At 41.2% G+C, this 16,643-nt stretch overlaps 1 pseudogene; it reads left to right on the top strand.

The window, feature by feature from the left end:
- The first annotated feature begins 8,017 nt into the window (after positions 1–8,017).
- Positions 8,018–15,950, top strand: LOC124039000 (annotated as a pseudogene).
- The last annotated feature ends 693 nt before the right edge of the window (positions 15,951–16,643 follow it).

Genomic DNA, 16,643 nt, shown 5'->3' with positions numbered 1-16,643 from the left:
ATTGTCATATGTAACCTTACCAAACATAACATATCATACTAATTTGAATGTCCTGGATTTACGTTTACTATTTTATGTCTAGTCTATGAGACCAGGCGGGTCTTTTAGAGACAATTTAGAGTTATTTAGCTGTTGACAGCATCACTCAAAAGCATAAAACTACAAACAAACTTTGCACGGATTCTCCAGTGATCCTGTGCTTTGTTTGAAATGGAGCTCACTAGTACTGACACTCTTATGGCCTACTACTTATCCCACTGTAGCCAGAACGTCTGTCTCATTCCTTGTCCTTATTCTTGAGAAGAGCTGAGATACAGAGTTAAGGCTACTTATTCAAAGCCGCCAAACTGTTGCCCTTAGCCTATTCATTCTAATTCAACATTCAGAAGTGTCCTAGGACAGTGAGCTCGGGGTGAAAGAGATCGAAATGATAAGAAAACCATTCCACTGAATGCCTTTGGGGTGAATTCTTTTGTTGTGTGTGTGTGTTTTCCAAAATCTATTGAAAACAAACAAACAAAACTGTTAGGCCTACTGTAATTGTCATGCGTAATGAAAGGAGTGCTCATTGATTCGGTCTCAAAAATGATGTGAAGTAGGTGTATGAAGTAACACTACATCCAGATTCTGTAGAGTTTATTTTCATCATCCATGGTCATTATGTGAAGGCCATAGGCTACCCCAAGGTGTTAGTAAGTTTGAAAACCAATTATATTCTTTGCCATTTTATAACAAAAAACACATATAGTGCATGTTCACTTCTGCTCTTGCAAGTCATATAAGAGTCAAAGGTATAGAAAATGTCTTATTTAAAAAAAAAAGGTGTATGTTTTATTATACTTTTTTATTTTTATTTTTTACATACAGATTACACTGCTCCGTAGTGTTTGGTTTTATGATTGTGATAAAAGTTGAGGTGCTAACATAAAAACACTTATTTTTACCAGACTATAGTGACACCATTCATCTCTATGCATTCATACTCCTGTCGGTGTTACTCACATAAGATATGTATATATATTTTTTTTACATATGTTACTCAGGCGGTCCAGTCCAAGCCTAACATTTTCCTCAAATGAATTCCTCCAAGTACAGTATTACATTGCATTTTCAGTACAACACATTGAACCACACCAGTTAAAGAACGAGGTTATACTACCCCCTTGTGGTGTATTCATGGAAGGTGCAGCAGTAAATGCAAACTGTCGTAACTGGGGGGAGGGGGGGGAAGTAAATTCATTCGTTTATAAAGCTGCTTCTGGGAAACTCGTCACAAGAGAAGATTACATTGTGTAACTTGACTTTGTTAATTCTTGCTCACCATTTACAGAAAAATCTATATAATAAAAAAAATGCATAGAAAATAGCATAAAAAACACTATTAAAAAAAACAATACATGGCATGTATAGAATACAGGACACTTAGACACATATATCAGGACATTCTTTTCATGATGGAAAACTGAACAAATTAAAATCGTATTGTTAAAAGAGATCACATTATAAACATTTAAATGCTAGAGTTATTGTTGTCCTGTCTGACAGCAGTAGAGTGGAATTCTCAGGCGCTTCATACGGTCAGGATTACACAACAGTTTGTGGCTGTTTCTCAGGAGCCTAGTGGTGGAATCACCTTTTTTTTGTAGGGAGCAGGTTGTGCAGTGGGTGTTTAAGAGTGTGTCTGTCCTTCACCAGATGCATTGCAGCCTGCTCTCACCTTGACTTTCGCATGTGTGACTGCAATTTTGCAATAGAATGACACCACATGCTTTATTGGGGTGAAATAAATGAATATATTTGGCCATTATGAGAAGTAGGCCTAAAGATAATTACTTCTTAAGGCCTCTTCGTCCCACAGCTTGTGCCCCATGAGAAACCCATCTCTTCCAGCTCAGCCACCTGTCTGTCGCCATGTTGCTTTTGGCCTGCCTTGCTTGTGCTTTCCAATTGGTGTCAATCTGGGCCGTTTCTGCATTCATGGTAATTGCTGCACATGTCGGCTCAATTGTAAATGACCTTTACATTCAAATCAAGCAATAAATGTGGATCTTCCGCGATACGGATTGAATCTAGACCTAAATGTTACAATTGGGTATCTGAAAAAACCTACACTCGATCCCTCCGATGTTAACAACTACAGACCAGTATCCCTTCTTTCTTTTCTCTCCAAAACTCTTGAACGTGCTGTCCTTGGTCAGCTCTCCCGCTATCTCTCTCAGAATGACCTTCTTGATCCAAATCAGTCAGGTTTCAAGACTAGTCATTCAACTGAGACTGCTCTTCTCTGTATCACGGAGGCGCTCCGCACTGCTAAAGCTAACTCTCTCTCCTCTGCTCTCATCCTTCTAGACCTATCGGCTGCCTTCGATACTGTGAACCATCAGATCCTCCTCTCCACCCTCTCCGAGTTGGGCATCTCCGGCGCGGCCCACGCTTGGATTGCATCCTACCTGACAGGTCGCTCCTACCAGGTGGCGTGGCGAGAATCTGTCTCCTCACCACGCGCTCTCACCACTGGTGTCCCCCAGGGCTCTGTTCTAGGCCCTCTCCTATTCTCGCTATACACCAAGTCACTTGGCTCTGTCATAACCTCACATGGTCTCTCCTATCATTGCTATGCAGACGACACACAATTAATCTTCTCCTTTCCCCCTTCTGATGACCAGGTGGCGAATCGCATCTCTGCATGTCTGGCAGACATATCAGTGTGGATGACGGATCACCACCTCAAGCTGAACTTCGGCAAGACGGAGCTGCTCTTCCTCCCGGGGAAGAACTGCCCGTTCCATGATCTCGCCATCACGGTTGACAACTCCATTGTGTCCTCCTCCCAGAGCGCTAAGAACCTTGGCGTGATCCTGGACAATACCCTGTCGTTCTCAACTAACATCAAGGAGGTGGCCCGTTCCTGTAGGTTCATGCTCTACAACATCCGCAGAGTACGACCCTGCCTCACACAGGAAGCGGCGCAGGTCCTAATCCAGGCACTTGTCATCTCCCGTCTGGATTACTGCAACTCACTGTTGGCTGGGCTCCCTGCCTGTGCCATTAAACCCCTACAACTCATCCAGAACGCCGCAGCCCGTCTAGTGTTCAACCTTCCCAAGTTCTCTCACGTCACCCCACTCCTCCGCTCTCTCCACTGGCTTCCAGTTGAAGCTCGCATTCGCTACAAGACCATGGTGCTTGCCTACGGAGCTGTGAGGGGAACGGCACCTCAGTACCTCCAGGCTCTGATCAGGCCCTACACCCAAATAAGGGCACTGCGTTCATCCACCTCTGGCCTGCTCGCCTCCCTACCACTGAGGAAGTACAGTTCCCGCTCAGCCCAGTCAAAACTGTTCGCTGCTCTGGCTCCCCAATGGTGGAACAAACTCCCTCACGACGCCAGGACAGCGGAGTCAATCACCACCTTCCGGAGACACCTGAAACCCCATCTCTTTAAGGAATACTTAGGATAGGATAATGTAATCCTTCTCACCCCCCCCCCCCTTAAAATATTTAGATGCACTATTGTAAAGTGGCTGTTCCACTGGATGTCATAAGGTGAATGCACCAATTTGTAAGTCGCTCTGGATAAGAGCGTCTGCTAAATGACTTAAATGTAATGTAAATGTAAAAACTGAAACGTTTGATTCTGATCCTCTGGATAGGGATCAGATTTGGTAATTCAATCTGTCCTGTACAATTTAAAAATAAATCGCGTTGGTACTGTTTTCACAAGTATAGTGCTGAATTTTCTAAACTCTTAGCACGAAACTCAAAACTGGTAACACTTGCAACACAGATCGTCTTACATTCAATACCTTTCATTGTGCATTCATTTAGTTTGCAAACATCTTTCACCACACAACCACTGATCCAAAATCTAAGTTTACTGTGAAATATAATAAGTACAGTGGTTTAATTGCCAAACACAACAAAATGATATCTTCTCAATTGAGTTATTTTAATGAAAAGTTAATCCAATAGCAAAACATAAATTTCCCTTTGACTGTAGTATGTTACAGTATTGTAAATTACACTGTTTTCACATAAGGCAATACATGTGCAGAACCCATTAAATGGCTAAAGAGTAGAGCATTGTAGTAGTCCAATCTTGAAGTGACAAAAGCATGGATTCGGTTTTTAGCATCATTTTTGGACAAAAAGTTAGATTTTTACAATGTTACGAAGACGGAAAGAAGCTGCTCTTGAAATATTTTTGATATGTTAGTCAAAAAAGAGATCAGGGTCCAGAGGAACGCAGAGGTCCTTCAGTTTTAATTGAGACGACTGTACAACCGTCAAGATTATTTGTCAGCTCAAAAAGCAGATATCTTTGTTTTTTGGGACCTAGAACTAGCCTCTCTGTTTTGTCCGAATTTAAAAGTAAACAATTTGCCGACATCCACCTCCTTATGTCTAAAACTCAGACTTCTAGTGTAAGTGATTTTGAGGCTTCATCATGTTTCATTGAAGTTGCAAGATCGAAAGGTTGCAAGATCGAAAGGTTGCAAGATCGAAAGGTTGCAAGATCGAATCCCCGAGCTGAAAAGGTAAAAATCTGTCGTTCTGCCGCTGAACAAGGCAGTTAACCCACTGTTCCTAGGCCGTTATTGAAAATAAGAATTTGTTCTTAACTGACTTGCCTAGTTAGATAAAGGTAAAACATTTTTTGAAATGCACAGCTGTGAAAATTTGACAATGTGTTTCCAAATGACATCCCCAAGAGGAATAATATATAGTGAAAACAATAGTGGTTCTAAATCGGAACCTTGAGGAACACCGAAATGTACCATTTATTTTTCAGAGGACAAACCATCCAGGGTCCAGTAGGCAGCTGGAAGGTTTAGATGCCATTCTTTTTTAGTGAATGTGTCGAGCGATACAGGATTAAATAACTAGAATGTCTCCATTGATCCGAGGTCCTGGCTGTTCTGTGCAGACTCAGGAGAACTGAGTTTTGGAGGAATATGCATATTCAAAAGAGGAGTCCATAATTTGCTTTCTAATGATCATGATCTTTTTGTCGAAGAAGTTCATGAATTCATCACTGCTGAAGTGAATTCCATCCTCACTTGGGGAATGCTGCCTTTTTGTGCATTCATTTTGTTAGAATTCTTTCACCACACGACCACACTGTTTTCACATTAGGCAGTACACTTGCACTAACCCATTAAAATTGACTGAACAAATTTCCATCCCATGTGTGATCAAATGTGAGATCATTGAATTTAAAAAACAACATTTATTTAATCTATATTTAACTAGGCAAGTCAGTTAAGAACAAGTTCTTATTTACAATGACGGCCTACACACAAAATGTGCTTAGAGTTAAGACATAGTTCACAATGTAATCGAATGAAAGAAATGAAAGAAACATGTTTAGCAGGAACTAGTTTGCATCAAGCCTGTCTTGAGCATTTGGCCATAGGTTCTCATCAAAATCGCAGCAAACATCCTCATTGTTCATACACCTGGGGAAAAACCTTTTGGCATGGCAAATTCAACCTGACATAGTTCTGAATTGAAATCCTTGGCCTGAAGGAGGGTGGTACGCTCATGGGGATGGCAATGATACATATTTCATCTGTATTGTCATTTGTGTATTGTATTTTACAGTATTGCATTGTACTTATGTATTGTGGAGTTAATCTACCTGGCTCAGTTAATAAGAGCACTAGCAACATCAGAGTTCTGGGTTCAATTCCCACTGGGGTCACACACTAAAATGTGTGGACTGTTGTGTCACTTTGGATAAAAGTATCTGCTACATAAATGGCATATATTACAGTATTGTAGTACTGTATTGGCTTATGCAATTTTAGTATAAGCAAAAAAGTCTTTCTTAATGGACTTTCTGGATTATTTGCATATTGGTATTGATATTATATTTGTGCACTGTAGTAGAAGTAGAACAATACATTTCACTGCACCTGCTGCAACATCTGCTAGAGTTGTGAAAATGTACCACATGCTTGTGAAAATGTACCACATGCTTGTGAAAATGTACCAAAGTGATTACAAAAACTGCAATCAGGATTAAATGTTGTTTTTCAATATTTCAGAACTCAAAGGAACTTGATTACGATAGTTTTGATGCCGCAAATCAGGATTATGTTGATCCCACTGGAAGGGTGGATTCAGGGGGTTATACTGTATCACGAACCCGAGAAATGTCAATGTAACTAAGAATGGGGAGGTTTTAAAATACATTGTGTTATATTAACTGCAGTATAGGTATGGGGTCAGTTATTATATTGAGAAGTGTCAAGTAAAAGCATGTAATAACTTATAAGTGATATTCCGTCTCTATTATTTTTTATCTTAGTTTTAAATCATGTAGTTTACTCATCTTTGTTGACCTGACAGTGTAGAAGTAGTAACATAACCTGTCCAGTAGATGGCAAGGTGTAGGCCTATTCAAAGCTCTGATCTTGATATTGTAATATCTGGATCAGAATGATCAGATCTGATCCTTTATTGAAAACCTCTCTCACAATAATCAGAATCTACCGCACACCCAATCCTAGTGAGAATCTACAGCACACCCAATCCTAGTGAGAATCTACAGCACACCCTATCCTAGTGAGAATCTACAGCACACCCAATCCTAGTGAGAATCTACAGCACACCCCAATCCTAGTGAGAATCTACAGCACACCCCAATCCTAGTGAGAATCTACAGCACACCCAATCCTAGTGAGAATCTACAGAACACCCAATCCTAGTGAGAATCTACAGCACACCCAATCCTAGTGAGAATCTACAGAACACCCAATCCTAGTGAGAATCTACAGCACACCCAATCCTAGTGAGAATCTACAGCACACTCCAATCCTCGTCAGAATCTACAGCACACCCAATCCTAGTCAGAATCTACAGCACATCCAATTCTAGTCAGAATCTACAGCACACCCAATCCTAGTCAGAATCTACAGCACACCCAATCCTAGTCAGAATCTACAGCACACCCAATCCTATGTCAGAATCTACAGCACACCCAATCCTAGTCAGAACCTACAGCACACCCAATCCCATGTCAGAATCTACAGCACACCCAATCCCATGTCAGAATCTACAGCACACCCAATCCCATGTCAGAATCTACAGCACACCCAATCCCATGTCAGAATCTACAGCACACCCAATCCTAGTCAGAATCTACAGCACACCCAATCCTAGTCAGAATCTACAGCACACCCAATCCTAGTCAGAATCTACAGCACACCCAATCCTAGGCAGAATCTACAGCACACCCAATCCTAGTCAGAATCTACAGCACACCCAATCCTAGTCAGAATCTACAGCACACCCAATCCTAGTCAGAATCTACAGCACACCCAATCCTAGTCAGAATCTACAGCACACCCAATCCTAGTCAGAATCTACAGCACACCCAATCCTAGTCAGAATCTACAGCACACCCAATCCGAGTCAGAATCTACAGCACACCCAATCCTAGTCAGAATCTACAGCACACCCAATCCTAGTCAGAATATACAGCACACCCAATCCTAGTCAGAATCTACAGCACACCCAATCCTAGTCAGAATCTACAGCACAACCAATCCTAGTCAGAATCTACAGCACAACCAATCCTAGTCAGAATCTACAGCACACCCAATCCTAGTCAGAATCTACAGAACACCCAATCCTAGTCAGAATCTACAGCACACCCAATCCCATGTCAGAATCTACAGCACACCCAATCCCATGTCAGAATCTACAGCACACCCAATCCTATGTCAGAATCTACAGCACACCCAATCCTAGTCAGAATCTACAGCACACCCAAACCTAGTCAGAATCTACAGCACACCCAATCCTAGTCAGAATCTACAGCACACCCAATAAAGTGAAGGTACTGGAGGCAAAATGCAAAACTGGAGAAACAGGAAAAAGTCTCTGCACACTTCCAGTCACATGCAATGAGATTACAGAACAACACTGTAGTGATATAGACCATCCAAAAGGTGGTATAGACATCACATTATTTTGCTTTACATACCCCTGTCTCGCACGCACATGCACAATGACGTCAAGGACCTCAGCCACCCGAGACATGGCCTGTTCACCTGCTATCATCTTGAAGGCGGAGAGTGTACAGGTGCATCAAATATGGGACAGAGAGACTGAAAAACAGCTTCTATTTCCAGGCCATCCGACTGTTAAATAGTCACCACTAGCTGGCCTCGCCGAGTACTCTACCCTACACCTTAGAGACTGTTACTAACTGGCTACCACCAGGTACTCTACCCTGCACCTTAGAGACTGTTACTAACTGGCTACCACCAGGTACTCTACCCTACACCTTAGAGACTGTTACTAACCGGCTACCACCAGGTACTCTACCCTACACCTTATAGACTGTTACTAACCGGCTACAACCAGGTACTCATCGCAGTCCCCCCGATGATTAATATACGCCACTTCCGTGGTGTTGTTTGATCTGACCAGGACATGCCTTCCCCTCCGAATAGGGCAGGAACTGTTGGAGTGACAGGCGAACCGCCCTGAGCTCAAGCACATTAAATGTCTTTTTATTTTATTTTTTCAATTTCACCTTTATTTAGCCAGGTAAGCTAGTTGAGAACAAGTTCTCATTTACATCTGCGACATGTCCAAGATAAAGTAAAGCAGTGCGACACAAAAAACAACACAGAGTTACACATGGAATAAACAAGCGTACAGTCAATAACACAATAGGAAAAAATAAGAAAGTCTATAAACAGTGTGTGCAAATGGCGTGAGGAGTTAAGGCAATTAATATGCCATAGTAGCGAAGTAATTACAATTTAGCAAATTAACACTGGAGTGATAGATGAGCAGATGATGATGTGCAAGTAGAAATACTAGTGTGCAAAAGAGAAGAAAAGTAAATAAAATCAATATGGGGATGAGGTAGGTAGATTGGGTGGGCTATTTACAGATGGGCTATGTACAGCTTTTTGCCATTCTCAGTGCAGGAGGTACATAATAATTTCATGTTCTGACCTATATTTCCTTTGTTTTGTCGTTATTTAGTATGGTCAGGGCGTGAGTTGGGGTGGGCAGTCTATGTTTGTTTATTTCTATGATTTTGGGATTTCTATGTTTCGGCCTAGTATGGTTCTCAATCAGAGGCAGGTGTCCTTAGTTGTATTCATAGTGTTCAGTTTATGTTTTTAAATAAACAACCATGGACACTTACCACGCTGCGCATTGGTCCTCCGATCCTTCTCGCTTGTCCTCCTCAGACGAAGAGGAGGAGGAAAACCCTTACAAATAAAGGCCTGAAGTGCTTATATCAGAGAAAGCCTGCAGGTCCTGATCATCTTGATCCCTACTTTTTAAAACTGGGAGCTGATTTCATAGCTGAACTACGTACATATCTGTTCAATCGAACCCTGGAATGTAATGAAATCCCAAGGACCTGGAAATCAGCATTTGTCCTACCACTTTTAAAAGGGTGAGATCCAACTCTTTTAAACAATTATAGGCCTATCTCAAAGCTGTCACCCCTGGCAGAAAATACTTGAAACCCTTGTTAGAGAACAGCTAAAATCATTTGTTATATACTAACTCTATTTTATCAATGTACCAATCGGGTTTCAGGAAGAAGCATAGCACAATTACAGCAGCCATGGAGGTTTTAAAGGATATTACTGAAGCCCTTGATAAAAAAAAACAGCACTGTGTCTCACTTTTTATTGACCTCTCTATTGTTTTTGATACAGTTGATCATGCTATACTGAGGTAAAGATTGTCGAGTGTAGGTATTTCGGCTCAGGCAGTTGCATAGTTTGCTAATTATCTGTCTGATAGAACTCAATGCACTTAATTTGATGGGCTTATGTCTGTTAAATTGTCTGTCTGTAATGGTGTGCCCCAGGGCTCTGTACTTGGTGTCGTCTCATTCAGCATTTATATAAATCATTTAGACAAAAATATGCTAAATGTGCAACTTCACTTTTATGCTGATGATATTGTTATTTATTGTTGTGCCTCGTCTCTCACAAAAGCTTTCCAGATTTGCAAACGGCTTTTTATACTGTTCAACATACCTTGTGTCAATTAAAGCTTATCCTTAATGCTGACAAAACTAATGGTGTTTTCTAAAGCAAGAAATAGACCTCTTAACCTTTCACCCATTACTACCTGTCAGGGCAAGGAGATTTGAGGCTGTAACCTCATATAAATATCTTGGAATTTCAAATGATGACGGCCTCTCTTTTCAATTTCATATTCAACAACTTACAAAAAAGTTTAAGCTGAAGTTGGGATTTTATTTTATGAATAAGGCCTGTTTTTCGTTTGAAGCCAGATGGAGGCTTGTAATATCAGCTACATTTATGCCTTTACTAGACTATGGAGATATTTTATATTTGAATGCTTCCACTAAGTGTTTGAGATCAATTTACCCCATTTTACCATGGAGCATACCCTTACACACCACTGCACTTTATATACCAGGGTTGGCTGGCCTTCTTTAGTCACTCGTAGGCTCAGTCACTGGTATACTTGTATTTACAAAGCCATTTTGGGTTTACTACCTTTTTATTTGTGCATTTTTATTGTTCAGAAATGTGGTGGGTACTCTCTTCGTTCGCAGAACTTTATCCTGCTAACTTGCTAACTGTTCCAAATGTCCGAACTGAATTTGGTAAAAGGGCTTTTATGTACTCTGCACCATCGGCTTGGAACGCCTTACAAAATACTTTTAAACTCGAAGAAGTTCATCATTGATGAATGATTTTGAGGCTGATTTCTTGACCTGTTAATGTTTTTAATGAGCTGTTTAATGACTTCGTTATACTCCTGTGATTTCTATGGTTTTTACTAGATTACTTGTAGTTTTTCATGTTGTCTGTCTTTAATTGTGTAATGACTTCCATGAATTTGAAACAAAAGCTTGAGGAGCCTGGGGATCAGACTCCAGAGCCATTTATTTGTGTTGTGTGAATGAGGTGGTTGGCTTTCAACACTTATCAATTGGTTTGTGCAGGCTGAAGTATGGTGCATTCGGATGCTATCAGACACTTGAACATTTGTAACAAGCATGGCAACATGCATTTGTTGCTACGCCTCTGTAATTACAGACTGCAATTACCACCAGCTACATGTTGTTAGTACAGTGTAACTATGAATTATTACAATTGAATTACGATACTTATTACAGTGTACTTACATACTGTATGTAATTACGTTGTAATATGGACCCCTTAAAATGAAGCATTGGCATCTCTTCTCTATGTCTTCTACAGTTTGACCACCAAGCCATGCTCAACATCACTCTCAGATACTCTGGTGTGATCTCCCAGGTACATCCACCAGAGAGTGACAAAGGGTTGGGTGAAGTCTGACAATTGACAGGTCCATTGACTTTAATTGCTCTATCAACTATGTTCTGTACATACAGGTAATAGTGTCATAATGCCAACTGATATTTACTCCTGAGGTGTTGAATTGTTGCACCCTCTATAACCACTGTGGTTATTACTAGACCCTGCTAGTCATCTAAGAAAGTTTGAACGTCTTGAAGAACGATCTGGCATAAATGGCCATGTCCTCTTTTCATCTCCAGGAGAGGACTGGCCACCCCTCGGAGCCTGGTTCCTCTCTAGGTTTCTTCCTAGCTACATTGCTTTTTCTTGTGATGTTGTGGGGGAAGAGACCCAAATAAACTGGATCACATTACAGAACATTTAGATATAAATTATTTATGTAGAATAGACATGCTTTGTAGTCACACAGAATGAGGAAACCCGTAAGCTCTGTATACATTGTCATATCTATATCTGTTCTGTTGCCATGTGTTTTTCCTGTGGTGGCTGTGATACCACCGTTCTACCACCAGGTGCCAGTGGAGGGAGAGCCTCTGGGTGCGCTGGGGACCCTGGCCATGGAATTTGAGTGGCCCCACGAGGTGACCAATGGGAAGTGGCTTCTCTACCTGACTGAGATCGTCACCAAAGGAACAACTGAGACACAGTGTCCCTCCAGGGGGCATTGTCAATCTGCTCAACCTCACGGTGAGTTATGAATCTATAGAGGCCACAGAAACAGGTGCTAATTTCTAGTGACTTTTGAGAAAAGGACACAGACAAATCTTAACATACAAATGGGACAATTTACAAGGCTAAGGGGGCCTTGCAGAGGGGCACTTACTCTGGTACAGTCTAATCAGTCTTTGGGCCATGGCCATTCATACTGTACTGAATACCAGTCTGACTGTTAATGTGGATATATTCAATTAAACAACCATTTTCTTTTTCTGCCCCTGCTGGGTTGTTAGTAATGCTGCTCTGCATAATATATGGTTTTAAACATAATGTCATATTTTCAACTTATAATACAGTTATTATACTGTAATAATAACCATCAACACGCACAGTTCAAAACTGTTTTAATTATAAAAAGGTCAAATTGAAATGAATCAATCTCCACTCCACAATTATTTTAAAAAAAAATATCATCGTGGCCCGACTCTCTCCTGCATTAAGTTCACACATGCAATACACCCTCGAGACCATTCATGATCATTCAGTCTATGAACTAGGAGCTTGGAGAGGCACTTCTCACTGTCTTACCTGTTGGTTTGTAGCCACTCTCTCTCAAACTGTCTGTCCATGGGTATCATCAAGTCTGCCTCTCCTCCAGAGAAGCCCCTCGCGCGACACACGGAACCGGTCGGCTGTGGGCGGGATCTCGAGCTTTCCAAACAGACAAGCGATGGGCAGAGCGGGGATTATATAGCTCAGTGGGTTTGTGTTGGGCTTGTTGTTGATAGAAATGCCATGAATTGAATTGACATGATTCTTTAGAATCAGAGAGGCATGTTTGTTATAGATAATGCATTTCTCTCTGAATGTTGCCCAATGTTATGTCCGTCCTCCAGCTGAACAGGGAACTAGAACCAACAATTATGGATAAACTGACAAGATAGCTAGCATTTTTTTTGTTGCCATATTAGCATTGACATGAAATCAGTCAAAACACCTCAAAACAAGACATGGTATCAATAACAAGATGAAATGAGCTGAAACGAGACACTTACGATTCCCCAAATGGCAATTTCTTGTCATTTTTGCAAGCAATTTGGCCATCTAGAATCACAACAACATGCTGACTTCTGCCCCAAGGAAACGCACATGCCGGTTTCATGAGATGCCAGCTAACCCATATATAGAAATGCATTTATTGACAGTCATTTTGACAGTCATTTTTTGCCACATTTATTTTATAACAGACACCTTAATGCACACTTTTACATTACATTATGTGAGCTAAACATAACAATAAAAAGGCTTCAAAGCCTCTCAATGGCCAATACATAGCATCAGCAATCCAGGGTTTCTACGCATCATTGTTATAGAACAGCGGGCTGACTTTTTGATGACACTTTTCAAATTGTACAAACATACAGGGCATTCGGGAAGTATTCAGACCCCTTGACTTTTTCCACATTTTGCTACGTTGCAGCCTTATTCTAAAAGGGATCAAAATATTTCCCCTCAGCAATCTGCACACAATACCCCATAATGACAAAGCGAAAACAGGTTTTTAAGACATTTTTGTGTGCTTAGGGTTGCTGTCCTGTTGGAAGGTGAACCTTCACCTCAGTCTGAGGTCCTGAGCACTCTGGAGCAGGTTTTCATCAAGGATCTCTCTGTACTTTGCTCCATACATCTTTCCCTCGATCCTGACTAGTCTCCCAGTCCCGTCTCCCATTCTACCATAAAGGCCTGATTGGTGGTACTGCAGAGATGGTTGTCCTTCTGGAAGGACACATGTTCCAGCAGCGGAGGCCTCTTCAAAATAAAGGTCCCTCAACTAATCTGGTGACTTCTCTTGCAATGGTTTTATTTGATTTATTTAACATAATCTATGTTTACACCCACAGATAAACACCAATATTTGGAATAAGGAATACTATTTGGAACAAAACACCCAAAGAAACCAGACTTGGACCTGACTCACAAGTCTAAAATAGGCTAAATATGAATTATGTCTGCACAAAGATAGACTAAAAAGGTCAATGATATTTTGGGAAGTTATGCAGGGGTTGTCTTTATTTCCATACCAGTAATTATGTGATGCAATGTTGTCGTCCCCCCACCTCCTCTCCTTTTTGTCTCTTCCTCTCATCACTTTTTCTCTCTTATTCCCCCTCTCTTCCTCTCCTGTCTGTCTCTCTCTCTCTCCCCAGTTGTCCGAGAACAGGAGCAAGCGTCCCAAACGAGGGGTGGAGGATGATCAACCTCATATCATCGAGCCGCAGGCAGCCATTACTGTGCTGACACGTCGCAAAGAAACCTATCTACTGGTGAGGACAGGAGATTAGAATAATTAACCATTAGTCCATGATCTATTAATTCTGATACTGAATATAACATAATATCTAGACAGATGTATGGCCAATTAGAGGCTATAGACACAACGTTGGTGAGCTTTCACTTAATTCTTAGCTTGTCTGTGTTGTGAAGGAATGTTCAAAGTGGACGGCCCACTGTGTGACGTTCACCTGTCCCTTGATCAACATGTCTACCTCTGCCAATATCATTGTGGGGTCAAGGGTGTGGAACAGCACTATGCTAGAGGTGAGAGGTCAGAGGTTAAAGCAATACTCTTGGACCAAAAGAGTCAAATTGCTAAGTTGTATTGCATCCAGAAGTGTCATGAACATAACTTGTTGTGTGTGTTTGGCAGGACTACAACAATGCTTTGAGGATCAAGGTTAGAGGTCAGGTCACACTGAAACTGGTGACAGACATCAAGATGGAAAGTGAGACCAGAGTGGTTAGTGCCTTGATGATAATGGTAGCTGATGATGATGATGATATGTAGACAAATGGTATGGATTATATGGATATTGATCATGCTATTCTTCTCCTCACCTCTCTCTCTCTTTCACTCTCTCCATGCTCTTCCCTTTAATTTCCATCCTTCAGTTCATAGCGGACATTGACCCAGTCCTTGAAGAGGAGACACCTTACGAGGTTCCCTTGTGGATCATCATTATTGCCGCGGTAGCAGGGATCCTACTGTTAGGAGTCATCAGTATCATACTATGGAAAGTGAGAACCCTAAGGACTACTTTTTGATCAATACCTACTGTATAGACTGGTTGGTTGTTTAGCAACAAAACCGACGGGTGGAAACTGTGGGGCAAAACAGACAGGGTTGGCTTAGAATGTTGACAACATGGAAAAATGAATTTTGTCTCCAATGTTTTTTGAAAACATGAATACATTTGCATAATGAGCACTTGTTGCCTCTCAAATATATCGTTACAGTTGATAGTTACACAGCTAGCACATTTTTTCCATATTAGCATTGACATGAAAAAGACAAGATGAAACTAGCCGAAACTAGCCATTTACGATTCCCAACATGGCAGTTTCTTGTCACTATTGCTAGCCATCTGGCCATCCAGAATCACAACAACTCGTGGACTTCTGCCCCATAAAGGCATGCACATTGTGTTGGTGATGTTGTCAGCCAATCCATCTCATCCTGTATTTGTATTCTTATTCTATATCATGTTTGAATGTATAACTGTTATGATATTGTATCTTGCATATTGCTTGCAATGCAACAGTATCCTGTCTCCCCCAATGTACCAAGGGAAAAAACATTTCTATGTAGCCTACTGTACATGTGTGAGTGCCTTTTCATATTGACTGTTTTTTTAATCAAATATGTTGTTGCACAGTACAGTGATACTCCATTACACTCAATTGCGCTAGTAGGCTAGTTTTAGCATGATACCACTATCAAATAACCTACAGTATGTATAAGTGCTGCCCCTTTAAAGACAGTGGCACTAGCTCGCTAATGCTAGCTAGCCATTAGCTTCTCCATTTAGCTCCAGTAAACTGTATCGCATGGTCCCCCAGTGTGGTTTCTTCAGGAGGGCCAGCAGGCCAAGGCCCAGAAGGCTGAGAATAAGATCCTGCCCTCAGAGGCTGACTGAGGACTACTGAGACAGGAGAGGCCCCCACTGAGGGACCATGCAATACTTCTCTAGGGCTCCTGGGTAATGCAGTCCTTTGGCCTCTGCCACTGGCAGCTTCGGGCACACTAGACGTAATGGCGTGTAGATTGTGGGATGTAGTTGGTTATAGGCAATTCATGTGTTGAAGGGGAATTTGGACTTCTCCTATACTATTTTTTTCTTCACTGTCAATTCTAATGAGCTTTTTGTCACCCTTATTTTTTAGTCTGATAGATTGTACTTTGCCAAAAATTTCTCCTTGTCTTTTCAACCTCATTTACTAAGTATCTATTCTACTGCATCTCTCACTCTCTGGATGAATGTCTTTACTCTCTCTCCTCTTCAATCTGTTTTTTACTCTATGGGAAAATGTATTTCTTCTACTGACCTACATGGTCTAATTTGGTCTAATTCCTTAGTTTAGCCTCCAGATTTTGTAATTGTTACATTTTTAAAAAATCAACAATTCTAAAATCAACAATATTTGAATATGGCTTTCCCTAAAGTGTTGTCTGTCTTCCCAACAGCTTGGCATCTTCAAGTGGGCCAACTACTACCAGATTATGCCAAAGTACTATGGAGTGAAAAACCGATACGCAGAGCGCTACAAGTTCAACATTGGCTTCCAGACGGAGGATGCAGGCAAAAAGCCCTGGATCACCAACTGGACAGAGATGCAACA

Source organism: Oncorhynchus gorbuscha, linkage group LG07 (genome assembly GCF_021184085.1).
Source record: "Oncorhynchus gorbuscha isolate QuinsamMale2020 ecotype Even-year linkage group LG07, OgorEven_v1.0, whole genome shotgun sequence".
NCBI lineage: Eukaryota > Metazoa > Chordata > Actinopteri > Salmoniformes > Salmonidae > Oncorhynchus > Oncorhynchus gorbuscha.
Note: the sequence above shows the minus strand (reverse complement) of the source record. Positions and strands in the feature narration are given on the sequence as shown.